Here is a 15,284-nt window from a genome sequence, read left to right as displayed (position 1 = left end):
GGGCACCGGGAATCGAACCCACAATCCTGGCGTTGCAAGTGCCATGCTCTACCGAGTCCATGATGGTAAAGTGTTGCGAATGGCTATTCAGTGTATTTAACAGTATCCAATGAAATATGTGGCTATGCCTACACAAAGAGGTACAGTGCGTACTTGTGTATGTTCTCCCAACCTCTTCATTTGGCACGCCCATTCTACGATAGAGTGCCGTAAAACATTTTGATCTGTCTTCTAATGCAGACAGAATGCTAAATGCCTCCAGACTCCGTGTTACATCAGGGATAAGTTTATAACCTATTGTTACCTTGAGATGAAGACCAAATGGTACTTGATGGCTGTACATCTCCCTTGCCAGGACAACAGACCAATCAGGGCCTTGTATCTACTGCGAGTTAAAGCCAGGTGAAATCTGTGTGGTATTCCTCATGGTAGCCAAGTCGATGTGTGTGGTAAACTTTACAGGCAATTAACTGTATTTATGACATTAGAGGAATGTGAGAGAGGTGTTCTCTCAAGCGAGCAGCTATTCACCTCCGAGGTAGGATTCTTCAGTTTGATGTCAAACCTGAGGGAAGTTAAACTGTTTTAAGGTCATTTCAGTTGTGGTGAAACTGAACGACTTGGACTTTTGGCAGAAAGACCCTGTGTGTTATTGCGAGATACAATCATCAGTGTAGAGGAATGTTTTGGTGGCGATTCAAGTATGTAATTAACCGTTAGGTAAACAACGTTGTGCGTAGAGACTCAGAATTAAAGTTGAAGACAAGCACATTTTTACTACAGTCAGTATTTCATTCTTATGGTTTCACCGGTAATGTGGAAACTGTGGTAATACTTTTCATGTAACGACATGATGAGGTGAAATTAGGCCTATGAAACGCTGGCACCCTCTACCCATAATGCTTCTCCTCCTCCTCTCTTGACGTCTTCTCCCAAACACATGTCCGTTGCACCACTTAGACATAAACAAGGAAACACTCTGGAGCGAGGCACGAGAGGGGTCGACACTTTGTCATTTGCCAGCTAGGATTACAAACCACGTCGAGCTATTGAGCTATTTCGTTTGAGCAAATGAAAACAGAGATACCTGGGAGTTTACCTGGGAGGCGTGAGAAGCAACTTTACTCTCTCATTACCATCAGAGAAGTGTCCATGGTGATCCTGCCTCAGGGAACAGATGCGTAATAGATAATGGTGCAGACATAATGGATGATTCACATAATGGATGATTCATTGCAGGCAAGACAACAAAGTTGATACTGTGGCACGGTCATGAGGCTACATACATTGCGCAACTCGAAGATGATTTTTTTGTGTGCCTCATATGAATAATCAATGTTTATTGTTCAAAGGTAGTGCCGCTGGTTTGAACCTGACTATCTCTGTATGGATATGACCATGTTAGGAAACTGAAGTCATCTAAGGGCTGGCTTTTATTTCCCTACACCTGGAGGGATGAAGCTTCGTCTGACACTTTTATTTGGCTGAATCATTTTGTGGTTTGAGCTGTCAGGGCCCACTGAAACCAGATGAGTCTCCCCAGGCCAGAGGCTCGGAGTGGATCATTCACCATGGTTGTGGAGGTAGAGAGAGGATCCAACGCAGGGAGGAAGACGAGAGGCCTTTAAACGTGTGCTGACAAAGGTATTATGAACAGGGAGAGAATAAGGACGTGTATTGTAACAAACTATTCTCTCTCTGTCTCTTTCTGTCTCCCTCTTGGTCTGTCTCCCTCTTGGTCTGTCTCCCTCTTGGTCTGTCTGTCTGTCTGTCTCCCTGTCTGTCTCCCTGTCTGTCTCCCTGTCTGTCTGTCTCCCTGTCTGTCTGTCTCCCTGTCTGTCTGTCTCCCTGTCTGTCTGTCTCCCTGTCTGTCTGTCTCCCTGTCTGTCTCCCTGTCTGTCTCCCTGTCTGTCTGTCTGTCTGTCTGTCTGTCTGTCTGTCTCTCTGTCTGTCTCTCTGTCTGTCTCTCTGTCTCAGACACTCATGACGTACACACATTCCAGACTAATGACACATCCTAGTAGACTACAGAGATATTTACAGAAATAGCTTCCCAGACACATAATCATGAACAGTATTATAAACAGCCACTCAGATACACACACATCCTAACCAACTCATAACCAACTCACAACCAATTCATACCCTACTACATCCACAGTGAGAACAGGAGCTGTGCTTATGCAGCAAATATCACTTGACTTGTTCCAGACACACACACAGACAGAGAGACAGAAACACACACACAAAGACATAGCCGCGGGAAGTGGAGGTGCTGTAGCTTCCCCTGAAAAATCGGGGTAAAATTGTACAAAATTATAAGAGAAAAACACAGACACACATAGTATATGCCAGTGCCAGGACAGAGGGTGACAAACAGTTAGGGAATGTCTGCCACGTAGGGGGGCTTAAATCGAGGGCCCGCGTCCCGTTAGTTGAGCCTGCTGTATTCAATTAGTGTGTATTCACCACATCATGAAAATAAATGTCCCTTTTCCTGACCTCCTCTCAGTCTTCTAGCCCTATCTCTATCATGATGTAGTTAGTCGCACATGTTGTCCTCTGTGGTAGAGCATGGCGCTTGCAATGCCACGATCGTGGGTTTGATTCCCGCTGTGGGCCACCCAACCGAATAATGTTTGCATGCATGCAACTTTGGATATAAGTGTCTGCTACATGGTATATTATATAATACTTCTCCTTTAGGGGCTCTCCTATTGTCTGATGGGTTATTGCTGTCTCAGCGGTTAGCACCCACGACAGCAGACCGCCTTGATCTCCCGGACTCCAACATCTGTCACGAGTTCCTATCTCTCTGTCGGTCTCCCTTTCTCTCTCTCAGTTTCTTCATCCCAATGCTCCCATATCTGGTGAGATGGAGACAGGATCCCTGCCTTGGTTTCTTATTCGTCCTCGTATGACATCAGAGGGTGATGTCATCTGCCGAATTAGACACACAGTTCGAATTGTCTACCACTCTTTTCCCCAAAGAGACCCTATAAAGTACACCGCTTAATGTTCATTTTAAGCATACGGTGTGTGTGTGCCATCGGCAGGAAGGTGTGTGTGTGTGTGTGTGTGGGCGTCAGAAGTTGCATGTACTGTATAACTAATGATTCAGTACTTCTGATGTACTTTCCTATTGAGTTTCTATGTGTTTGGAACTGAGAGTCAAAGGACAGAGATGATGTGCAAAATAGTTTGGAGACACAGTTAAGACATCTTGATAAACTAATCTGTCTGTCGCTATCTTTCCATCTCTCCATCTTTCGCTTATTCTCTCAATCTTTCTCCCCCCTCTCTCAAATCTGTTCACTCCTTCTCAATCGCTCTCCTCCAATTCCTTCCCTTCTTCCCTCTCTCCCTTCCTCTCTCCAGTCTCACGCTAGAGAGGATGTGACAGTGTGAGAGGGGTGGAGGCTGTTCATCTCTTCCCCCTAACCTTGCCCAGATTCATCCTTTCTTTTTGCTGACTGCAGCAGACCACTGTCCCCCCCCCCCCCCCTCCCTCCAGTGTGTCAGTGTAGTGTGTCGAGGCCCTGTTGTTAATGTGTAGATTTATCCTCCTTGAGGTTTGGATCCCATGTGGGATGATCCCCTATGGCTCACCTCAACTCCAACATTTTCAGACACCGTTTAAGAGTGTGAGGGTCTTGAGGTTGTGGAGCGAGGGGGGTTTAAGGATAGGGGAGGCAAACAATGTAACTGCCACCAGCTGTGGCAATAGAACACAATTGGCAAAGCACTTCCTATACCCCTGTTGTCATAGCAACAGGTGAAAGGGAGGGCAAAGGGGTGATTTTGCTTACCTTGGGGTTCCTTGGCAACACACTGCTGGACGGTAAGAGTCGTCTTCTAGTCGCAAGATGCACGTGGCAGGAAGTTGGGGGACTGTTTTCTAGGCCAACTACGACCATTTCCTGTTGTTGGTCTGGTCACTGCCTTTTCAGGCCTGGGGTCGATGGGCCCTGTGTTGGTTACCCTGCTCAGTGTCAAAATATAGTGTTATGAGCCAGTATGTGTTCATTACACTCTTAGAAATAAAGGTGCAAGTTGGGACCAAATATTATTCTTGAGAGCGATGCCATAGGGAACCATTTTAGGGTCTCTGAAGAACCATGCATGGTTCTTTGAAGAACTGTTATGTACACTCCCTCTCCGGCGCTCTAGGTCACTAGGTTGCTCATGATGGCACACACCCGTCACCATCCTTACACGCACAAGCGCGTCATCAGACTCCCCTGGACTCCATCAGCTCCTTGATTACCTTCCCTATTTATGTCAGTCCCTTTGGTTCCTTCCCCAGGCGTTATTGTTTCTGTATCTGTTTCATGTCGGTGCGCTGTTCGTGTTTCTTGTCTGGTTCATGTTTGTTTATTTATTAAATGTATTCACTCCCTGAACTTGCTTCCCGACTCTCATCGTACGTCATTACAAGAACCCTACAAAAATCCAGAACGAGAAATGTTTAGGCTCTTCAGGACCAGAATTGAATAGGTGGTTTTAAACCTTATTTGCATACATCCCAGGGTGCATTTCAAGTGAATTTTCGAGTTAACAGTATCAACTATGACTGTGTTTGCTAGTGACAGAGACATGTTTGTTGCATTCATTCATTTTCAGTTCTGTGGCTTTCACCAAGTGAGATCCTAAGTGAATGAGGGTGTCATTAAAATGTAATTATTAAGACAATACAATACGTACTTCAAAAGGCCTTTTTTTGAGTGCATGGTTTTAGCCTGACACAGTGGACTGAAACTCATAGTTTACAGGCCACATCAGGCCTGCAAGACACATTATGTTGGCTCGCAAAGTGATGTGTAATTCCTATTCAGCCAAAGTGGGGATATCCAGCATTTTGAACTTTTTTTCCACAGCAACTTGCATTCAGAATGACTGTCAGGGTCGGGAAGACTAAGATATGAGATTGCCTTAAACATCTAAACTGGAACAACCATTTCTGTAACGGGTGCAATAAGTTCAAGTATCAGATTGGAATAGTTTAGAAAAATGTATAAGATGAATTAGTCCATCAATGTAAAAAACATATATTTTGAAACAAACAATTCTAAAAATCAACCTGCAATAGCACATGCTGGGAAATATGATAATGATGGGCAAGGTTTTGGTTCAACTCTGGTTATTAACACTACCAATGAGCTTCTTTTACACAACTGCATTTTGAATCATCATGATGATGTGGCCGTTGACACTTTGCTTCTTGAAAGTCCAATACCTTGAAAACTTGAATGCTGACATGCAAAACATTTTGGGACTGCACTAACAGTCAACTAATGAAATAAATACCAACATGTTGTTTTTGAAAGGAGTTTTCTTTATCAGGTAAGAGTTCTCCAAGGAACCTTAAGAGCTGAGGAAGAACCATTTAAGAATGTTTATTTGTTTCTGTGTAGGGAAAGGGGATGGTAATGGTAAAAATGCTTTCAAGACCCAGAGTTCTCTCTGAATGAGATCATTACTGCTTGTTCTTATCTGCTCTCGAGATTCTAATGTAAAACACGACACTAATTATTTTACGTGCTTGGAAAGCTAGTTTTTGAAGGAACGTTCTCCTAGATAGTTTTTGTTCAGTATATTCTGATGCAATGAATGCTATCAGCCTTTCAACTTCCATCTTGAGAAAGAAGTTGTTTATAGGGAAAGGAATTTGGACACCAGTGATGTTAAGTAACAAGAACAGCTACAGCTGGATTGTTGCGTCACTTGTTCTTGAAATGGCAAACAGCAGAGTACCAAATTACATAGCCGCTTCTACTGACACTGTTCCCCCATACTTCTAAAAAATATCAGCCTAACTACAGCCTCTGTCAGGACGGTAATATTCTCAATTGAAACAGGCCTAGAACTAGTGACTAGCAGCTGGGTGTGTTCCCTAGCACGTGCTCTGACTCATCCAGGTGACCTACGCTATCCTGCTCCCTCCTCATGGATGTTCAGCTGCCATTTTAAAATCCAAAAACCCTTCCAGCAGCTCACCCACCTTATTAGTCCAGTCAATCTGTCACAGCTCGGCTGTTGCTACAAGTCTGGTGTGACGACTGGTTGCCCACGGCAGGTGTCTGACAGGGTGATTAGTCAAAGGGCCAATCCCTGGCTTCCCAGGGTGAGAGGTGACCTGTACTGGGAAGCAGGTGTGTCTGTGTAAATCACTGGGTACAGTAGTCACTTGAGGGCTGTCACTCATCATAGTGGGGATGGAGCTCTGGGCAGTTAAACAGCTACGGGTCAATGCCAATGGCCAGACAAGGGTAATTAAGAGTAACATGAGCCTGCGCTCCTCGTCCATTTGCGGTCTCCTCTCCTCCGAGCCGGACAGTGCTAGCTACTAGCGGTAACGAGGCTCATAGGGCCAGGCAGGGGCCAGAAATCACCTCAGCGTATATGTAGGTCATCGGGATGCGTGTGGCTTTGGCTGGGATCCGGCCTAATCTAAGGGCTTGCTCCAGTCAACCACTTTCATCTGTGGTGGAGATGCAGCGTGTGTTTTTAGCCCTCCACTCTGCAGCTGGTGGTTTAGGTTTAGCAAGGCTGGCTGGCTAGTCCTGTGATATTTCAACCAAGTGGAATGAATGATATTCTTAACTCCAGGGGCCAGAGATTCCTCTCTTTAATCACCATTCCTGCTGTTCCTTTAGATCTCGCTCTGTACTTTGAGGTGCATATTAAAAAGCTATATCTAAGACCATATGGACCTGTTCGAGTGCTATTGTTGCATGGTGAAATATCTAGCCTTTCCTCTCCTTCAACGCCTGTCCTGTACAATTCTCCTACCCTCTTTCCTCCTTGATAAACGATTCAGCAGCTTCAGCGCGAGCAGGCCAGTCGTTGAAACAATGAAAACCATCTTACGACTTCTGTTTGGCTTCCCTCCCCTGGCCTAGAATGGGACGCAGGATTCTCTGGAAAGTTTGACTGTTGGGTTTGAAAGCCTCTGCATGGCTAAAACGCCAGTCGTCCATCAAGACATCTGCAGACCCCCTCTGGCTCAGCTTCCTGCTATATTTCTGTTTCTGCCCAAGATGCACTGGAGTGGAGCATCATGGGATGGTATTATGGTCAGCTGTATCTGAACTCCAGAATGTTCTGTAGAATCACTTAGAGTTTTTAGCTGTCTGCTGCAAATTCCGTCTGGTCGTCAGAGTCAGACCGGGTTGGATGCGTCAATGTGACCTGCTGGGCCTTCAACAGTAATGATATGGGAAACGGTTCCACATGGCTGAAGTGTGTGATTATTATCAATGAAAAAGTATATGATTCTTGATATTGCAATAGTAAATCAAAGACGGGATTTGATGACGTAACAGATCAAGGAGCATAGAATATGGTCATCGTGTGGAACTAAAGTAGTCAGTGCTGTGCTTCATTTATTGACAAAGCACGGTGACCCTTTGACATTCCGTGACCCCCAGCATGGGTATCCACTCCACTGTGTTTGCTGGCTCCTGGTTTGAACGGATTGTTAGCAGAGAAAATGGGACTCAAGAATTTCTCACTGTGGCACAAAAGACTCACATGAACGGCGCAAACATGACATTTCTGTTTATCTTCCCAAAATAAACCTTGTGCCCATGCAGAGACTGGAAAACACCTGGTCTGTCTGCTCCTTTTGAAAGCAGGGATGGTGTTTGTTTGTGTCAGGGTCAGATGTGCCTTTTGAATGTCTCATGCTTCCCCTCTTCTACCCTTTCTCCCCACACTCTCGTTATGCGCTTAGTCGGTCTCTGGGCATTCCATGTGTTTGTGTTCAGTTGTGCGTGACTGAATGTGCATGTCGGGCTTGAGCGTCTAAGCACATACAGTGTTTACTACGACAGAGTGTGCACTTTTGTTTGACAACAGCCTATTAAAGTGCAAATATGGACCTCAAAAATGTGGGTCTTTAGTATGATAGTGTTTCATTGGAGATCCGTAAAGAAGTCCAATGAGCGTGGAGTTCTGTGCATGTGCATACACAACAACAGTGGCTTGGCTCTGGATACCAAAGCAACTTATGGCTCAGAATGCATGGTTTCTGTACCCTTGAGCAAGATCCTTCACCAGCCCTGCTAGAGCAGACCCCAGGTGTGGAAATGAATATTTGTAATGCAATACAAATGTGGGTTGTGCTGCTAAACTGCACGCAATTGATTGGAATAAATCATGGCAATTTAGGAATTTGAGGCAATTTAGTCCATGGGGGAATTTCAGATGTGTTCAAATTCTCGTGTAGAATGAAAAGCTCATGTGATAAACAATTCATTTTCATCCGAATTTATTTTTTACACAGCTGTTTATTGGTCACTACTTTATTATATAGGAGTAAAGACAAGTACAGTAAAATGACAAAGTACTGTAAGTCAATACAAAACAGTGACTGCTGTTAGTACTGTGTAAGTACGGGTAGGCTATAAGAACAACTTAATGTTAAGTGTTCCTATAATGACAGTAGTCAAATGAATTCAAAGGAATAAATTATACTGTTTTTATAGGCCAAGCCCACACTATACTATTTTATTGTTTCCACATCATGTTTACTAGGTGAACCCCCAAATGGTTTCCTGGCGTGTCCAAGGCAACCTTCTGTGTTGTTGGTAATTAAATACCTGTGCAGATGTCGGAATACATCAGTTGACTATGGGAGCCCCAGGCTATGAGTGAGGACTCACATCGTTTCACCTAGTTTATGTTGCTATGTCTGAACCGTGACTGACTCACATCGTTTCACCTAGTTTAAGTTGCTATGTCTGAACCGTGACTGACTCACATCGTTTCACCTAGTTTAAGTTGCTATGCCTGAACCGTAACTGACTCACATCGTTTCACCTAGTTTATCCTGTTGAGGCTGGGGGCGCTGTTGTCACTATTTATGCTAATCGTGTAATTTTTGAAACGGCTTCCCACAAAATTCTTGATCGTACAATATGCATATTATTATTATTATTGGATAGAAAACAGTCTATAGTTTCTATAGGAGTTGAAATTTTGTCTCTAAGTGGAACAGAACCCATTCTACAGCAATTTCCCTGACATGGAGTCAGATTTCAGAAATTTTGGCCCCTGATCTGGAGTCAGTTAAAAGGCCACTGTTATTGCTATGAGTATACGGACACTGCTTACGTCTTCCCCTGGATGCCTTTACGTGATGACGATTTGAATGGGGTCGATTGCGCGTTCACAGGCACTATAAATTAAAAAACCCTGTAGCTAGCAACTCTTTTATTGGTGCGTCACGCGCGTGGAGGACACCGACCCGCACCTGTTCCAAGCATTAGTGTTGGGAGTAATCTTTCTCCGGTCATGTTAAGACTCGTTATAGGAGTTAAAAACATCATAAGGTAGTTAATTTAAAGCGTTTTATAGCAATTTATATCCGTTTAGTGCGATTTTGGGACATTTATTTCTGAAACGCTGTGAATCGCCGGGCACGCTTCCAGTTCATGCTGAACGCAGTTGGCATTTCCACATGGCAAGAGGACAGCTTTCCACCAAAAGACGATTAGACCCAAGAAAGGATCCTTTGCCCAAGATACTGATGGAAGAACAGCTCAAAGTAGGACATTTTTATTATGATAAATCGTGTTTCTGTCGAAAAATGTTAGTGGCTTAGGACGCCATGTTTTTTGACGTAGCTTCGCTTGGCGCAAACTGTATTGAAAAGTAAGGATAATTTAAAAAATGTAATTCCGCGATTGTATTAAGAATTAAATTGTCTATCAATCGATGTCCACCCTATATTTTTTAGTCACGCTTATGAGTATTTATGTATAAGAGTAGATCACTGTCTAATATGGCGCACGGACATTTTCTCACCAGCTGGGCTACTTTCCCCATTGTCTAACCATGATTTTGGTGGCTAAATATGCACATTTTCGAACAAACTGTATATGCATGTTGTAATGTGATGTTACAGGGGTGTCATCTGAAGAATTCTGAGAAGGTTAGTGAAAAAAATAATATATTTTGGCGATGTTGACGTTATCGCTCACTTTGGCTAGAATTAATGCTGGGGTAATGTTTGCACCTGTGCTATGCTAATATAACGATTTATTGTGTTTTCGCTGTAAGACACTTAGAAAATCTGAAATATTGTCTGTATTCACAGGATCTGTGTCTTTCGATTAGTGTATGCTGTGTATTTTTACGAAATGTTTGATGATTAGTAAGTAGGTAAACACGTTGCTCTATGTAGTTATTCTAGTCCATTTGTGACGGTGGGTGCAATTGTAACCTATGCCATCTACCTGAAATATGCACATTTTTCTAACAAAACCTATCCCATACCATAAATATGTTATCAGACTGTCATCTGATGAGTTTTTTTCTTGGTTAGGGGCTATAAATATCTTAGTTTAGCCGAATTGGTGATAGCTACTGGTGTTGGTGGACAAATAAAAGATGGTGGATTATGCTAATGTGTTTTTAGGTAATAGATGTACATCTTTACATATTGTGTCTTCCCTGTAAAACATTTTAAAAATCGGACATGTTGGCTGGATTCACAAGATCTGTGTCTTTCATTAGCTGTATTGGACTTTAATGTGTGAAAGTTAAATATTAAAAAAAAAAAAAAAAATTGAATTTCGCGGCTCTGCCTTTTCAGTGGGGGTGGGGGGAGAGTGCCGCTAGCGGCACCCTCATCCTAGACAGGTTATGTTGCTATGTCTAAACCGTGACTGACTCACATCGTTTCACCTAGTTTATGTTGCTATGTCTGAACCGTGACTGACTCACATCGTTTCACCTAGTTTATGTTGCTATGCCTGAACCGTGACTGACTCACATCGTTTCATCTAGTTTATGTTGCTATGTCTGAACCGTGACTGACTCACATCGTTTCACCTAGTTTATGTTGCTATGTCTGAACCGTGACTGACTCACATCGTTTCACCTAGTTTAAGTTGCTATGTCTGAACCGTGACTGACTCACATCGTTTCACCTAGTTTATGCTGCTATGTCTGAACCGTGACTGACTCACATCGTTTCACCTAGTTTATGTTGCTATGTCTGAACCGTGACTGACTCACATCATAATAAGAGGATTTTGCAACTATAGGATTTTTTGTGTTTCAGGGGAAGATGAAAATATATATATATTTCGGGATTTTTTATTTTACATACTGTATATTAAGTACATTTAACATTTACATTTAAGTCATTTAGCAGACGCTCTTATCCAGAGCGACTTACAAATTGGTGCATTCACCTTATGATATCCAGTGGAACAACCACTTTACAATAGTGCATCTAAATGTTTTAAGGGGGGGGGGGGGTAGAAGGATTACTTTATCCTATCCTAGGTATTCCTTAAAGAGGTGGGGTTTCAGGTGTCTCCGGAAGGTGGTGATTGACTCCGCTGACCTGGCGTCGTGAGGGAGTTTGTAGAGACTGAAATAATCTTAAGCATAATTTTTCAGCTTTAAATTTTGATTTAGTGTTTGTTTTGTAAAGCATATAATGTCTGGATTTCACTGTTTTAAAATGTTTGTGCCTTGTCTCACAACTAGACTTTTAATTTTCTGTTATGTATTACACTTAGAAAAATTCTGATAATTTGAAAATATGTAATGCACCTGTTTACAAAAATACTATATAAATATTTGATGTGCATAAGGCGTTTGTTACTTTCTTTAAAAAAAATACTGTCATCTCACAGTATTGTGTCATGACCATCACTCTGAACAAAATGATTAATTCACACACAAACTGGTAAGTGACTGAGGAGAACAAGGACATAACAAGGAGAGTGTATGATATTATATTTCCACCTATCAAATGACAGCTGATCATATTAACCAAGTAAACCTTACTACCTGGCAGTCAAAACTCAAAATGGTGCAAATTGTCATTACAAACACTCATTACTAAAACAAAATGTGTCTGTAATGACGATTTCCAGGTTATTGCCATCAGAAAGTAGCAACCTTTTGTATAACTTTTGTTTAAAATGGGTATACCCCTGGTCAATACTGCTTATCAAATGATACAGTATTTTACTGTCTTCATAGCAATCAATGATATTGAAATGTATCCATTTCCACCCACTAATGCAATTTAACATTATCCTGTTATTACGGCCACACAGTCATTACCACCCAGGGCCGGCAGGGGGGGCCCCCAACCCCAAAAATATAATAAAATACACTGTACCTTAATAACAAATGGGCCTCACAACGGGCCTCCGGATATCGTCATGGTATTTCTGTGCCTTCAAATTGCCATCGATAAAATGTAAAAGTGTTCGTTGTCCGTAGCTTATGCCTGCCCATACCATAACCCCACCGCCACCATGGGGCAGTCTGTTCACAACATTGACATCAGCAAACCGCTCGCCCACACGATGACGTATACATGGTCTGTGGTTGTGAGGCCGGGTTGAACGTACTGCCAAATTCTCTAAAACAGCTTCCGGTAGAGAAATTAACATTAAATTATCTGGTAACAGCTCTGGTGGACATTCCTGCAGTCAGCATGCCAATTGCTCGCTCCCTCAAACCTTGTGACATCTGTGACACTGCACATTTTAGAGTGGTCTTTTATTGTCCCAAGCACAAGGTGCACCTGTGTAATGATCATGCTGTTTAATCATCTTCTTGATATGCCACACCTGCCAGGTGGATGGATTATCTTGGCAAAGCAGAAATCCTCACTAAAAGGGATGTAAACAGATTTGAGAGAAACCAGCCTTTTGTGCTTATGGAACATTTCTGGGATCTTTTATTTCAGCTCATGAAACATGGGACCAACAGTTTACATGTTGCATTTATATTTTTTGTGTATCTGTGACCAACAGATGCATGTCTGTATTCCCAGTCATGTGAAATCTATAGATTAGGGCCTGATTTATTTATTTCAATTGACTGATTTCCTCATATGAACTGTAACTCAGTAATATATATATGTACAGTTTATAAAAAGAAATTGAACTCAGTCGGGGTCTCAACTTACTATTGAGAGTAGATAATAAACCATGAGCAATTTCAAAATTTGGTTGTGCATCAGCAGTTTTTCTCTGGTTATGTCAGAAGTGTTGGTGCAAATGCTAGCTTGCCACAAGCCGGTGGCCCTGCTGTGCTGATTTCTGCAACGTGGATAGATAGAAGTCGCCAGTGTTGAGGGGTAGTGAACTACATGTAGTTCAGCTAGTAATTTAACTACATTTTGCAGTACCTTGGTGGTAGTTGAACTCAATTCAAATCTTGGTAGTGTTTTCAGTAGTTAAGTTATTTTCTGCCATGTAGCGGTGGTAGTTAACTACTGGAACTTATTCAAGCCCATTCACCCCAATCATTCACCCCAATCATTCACCCCAATCATTTTTAAATGTCAATACTTTCTCAACATTTTGGACACGATCTCTGGATTTTTAGATACTAAGTCAAAATTTGAGATACAAACTTGAAATTTCCAAAATAATTTTGAGATAGTAGAACGTCCAGGTTGTGTTTCTTCGTTTGTTGTAGCATTATGTGTCGATAATCATCTATCCACGTTGCAGAGAACCGTACAGCAGGTAAACGTGTGGCGAACTGCCATTTGCCTCAACACTTTTGATCAGATGGCAGTTGATCATACTGAAGCACAGATTAATTGTGCACAAGTTGCAAATCAGCCTAAACAACAGTACTGTGTCACTATTTTCAATGCTTTTGCATCAATATTTTGTATTAAACCTAATTAAAAGTATTGGGTAATATGCCAGCTCGCCAGCCCCCACATAATGCTACAAATGAAGAAACATATCCTATATATATTTTCTAATATCTCCACATTTCAACTTAGTATCTAAAAATGTTGAGTTAGTATCTAAAAAAAAATGTAGATAGCAACTCCAGATTTTTAGATAGTATCTCAGAATGTTTAGATAGTATCGATCTTTTGTGTATTCGTGAGCGGAATGGGCTTCCATAGCCAGGAGTTTTTCCAGGACCCGATTTTAAGAAATGACCAGATTAGAACACCACTGTCTGTCAGTATATCAGTGTTTTGTGACTTGTAATGTGTTGTGTTTTTTTTATGGAACCCAGGAAGAGTAGCTGCTGCAAAAGCTAATGAGGATCCAATTAAACAAATGAACATATTATATTATAAGTAGCCTATTATATTAAAACACGACATTATAAATCCGTTTTAACAGCTGATTTTTTACTATGTCATACCCTTCAACTAGGGCCCAGAGTTTTACCTGGTTCGGTTAGCCTACAAGATCAGGAAAATCTCTTGGCCAAAGAAAAACACTCCGCCCGTACCCTCCACCACTCTGGGATGCCACCTCTGAAACCTCCACACAATGTTACAAATTAAGAAACATGTGTGATCTACTGTCAAACATTTTACATACTATCTCAAAATGCTGACGTAGTACCTAAACATTTAGACTTATATATCTTGAAATTTCGACTTAGTATATAAAAATGTTGTCTTGCGTATCTCTTAAAACTTTTTAAAAAACGTTTTAAAAATTGATGCTGAGTATTTTTCTAATTTAGTGGGGATTTTGTTTTTGTTATATTAATTATTTTTGTATTGTGATGTATCAGCACCCTCAGCACCCCAATTCCCGCGGCTATGCACACAGGCCTACTATTAGACACTTACTATAACACTATTAGTGTGTCTGTAATGTAGTACTGGCAATTAGAGACGTTCGCGACGCCTTTTCAAGGAGGAACGAAAGGAAAACCATATATGCGCTTGAGTTTTCAGAGGCGGTGGGAAATCGGACTTTTCCTCGGCTCGGTGTACTTTGATCATACCTCTTCACTTTCACTAGTACTGGGTGATATATGTTGAGGAGACCTTGAGCTACATTGATGTGCTGCATTTTCCCGGGATTGTCATACAATTGCGAACGCTCGGGTGATGTGAAACCGTTACTTTGTGGGGATGATCCATCAGGTGAAGCAGTGATTCAAGCCAAAGGGGATGGTTCTTGGCATCAAGCAGCAAGCGAGGCTTGTGCCAAGAAGGGGGAAGACCAAGAATTGAAAGCAGAGTTTAATTTCTCGTTTTTTGGAGCTCTTGTGTGCGGAAGACACCGAAATAAAACTGTTTTCCTTTTAGAGAAACGCGTTATCCACCCCAAAGCGTCCGGACTGTGATAAATCAACAACATAGCAGAGTGACAAAGTACAGGTTGAGTCAAAGGAGTTTATCGGGCTCCGGTGGGAAGAGAAACACGGATCAAGACAGCAGCACAGCAGCATAGGTTTTCATGTCTCCTCTCCACACACCTGTAAAGGTAAGTTTATGCTCTCTATAATAATGCATTATTAGATGATAATGC

The 15,284-nt window shown here is 42.0% G+C and overlaps 1 protein-coding gene across 1 annotated transcript in view; it reads left to right on the top strand.

Annotated features, from left to right (window-relative positions):
• The first annotated feature begins 14,675 nt into the window (after positions 1 to 14,675).
• Positions 14,676 to 15,284, top strand: part of LOC129831603 (pleckstrin homology domain-containing family G member 2-like) — a 29,801-nt gene continuing 29,192 nt past the window's right edge. Inside the window, exon 1 of the mRNA XM_055894948.1 lies at positions 14,676 to 15,239. The gene's annotated coding sequence lies outside the window, so the exon portion shown is untranslated. The remainder of the gene's footprint in view (positions 15,240 to 15,284) is intronic.

This window comes from Salvelinus fontinalis, chromosome 33 (genome assembly GCF_029448725.1).
Source record: "Salvelinus fontinalis isolate EN_2023a chromosome 33, ASM2944872v1, whole genome shotgun sequence".
Taxonomy (NCBI): Eukaryota; Metazoa; Chordata; class Actinopteri; order Salmoniformes; family Salmonidae; genus Salvelinus; species Salvelinus fontinalis.
This window is presented reverse-complemented; position numbering and strand designations above follow the sequence as displayed.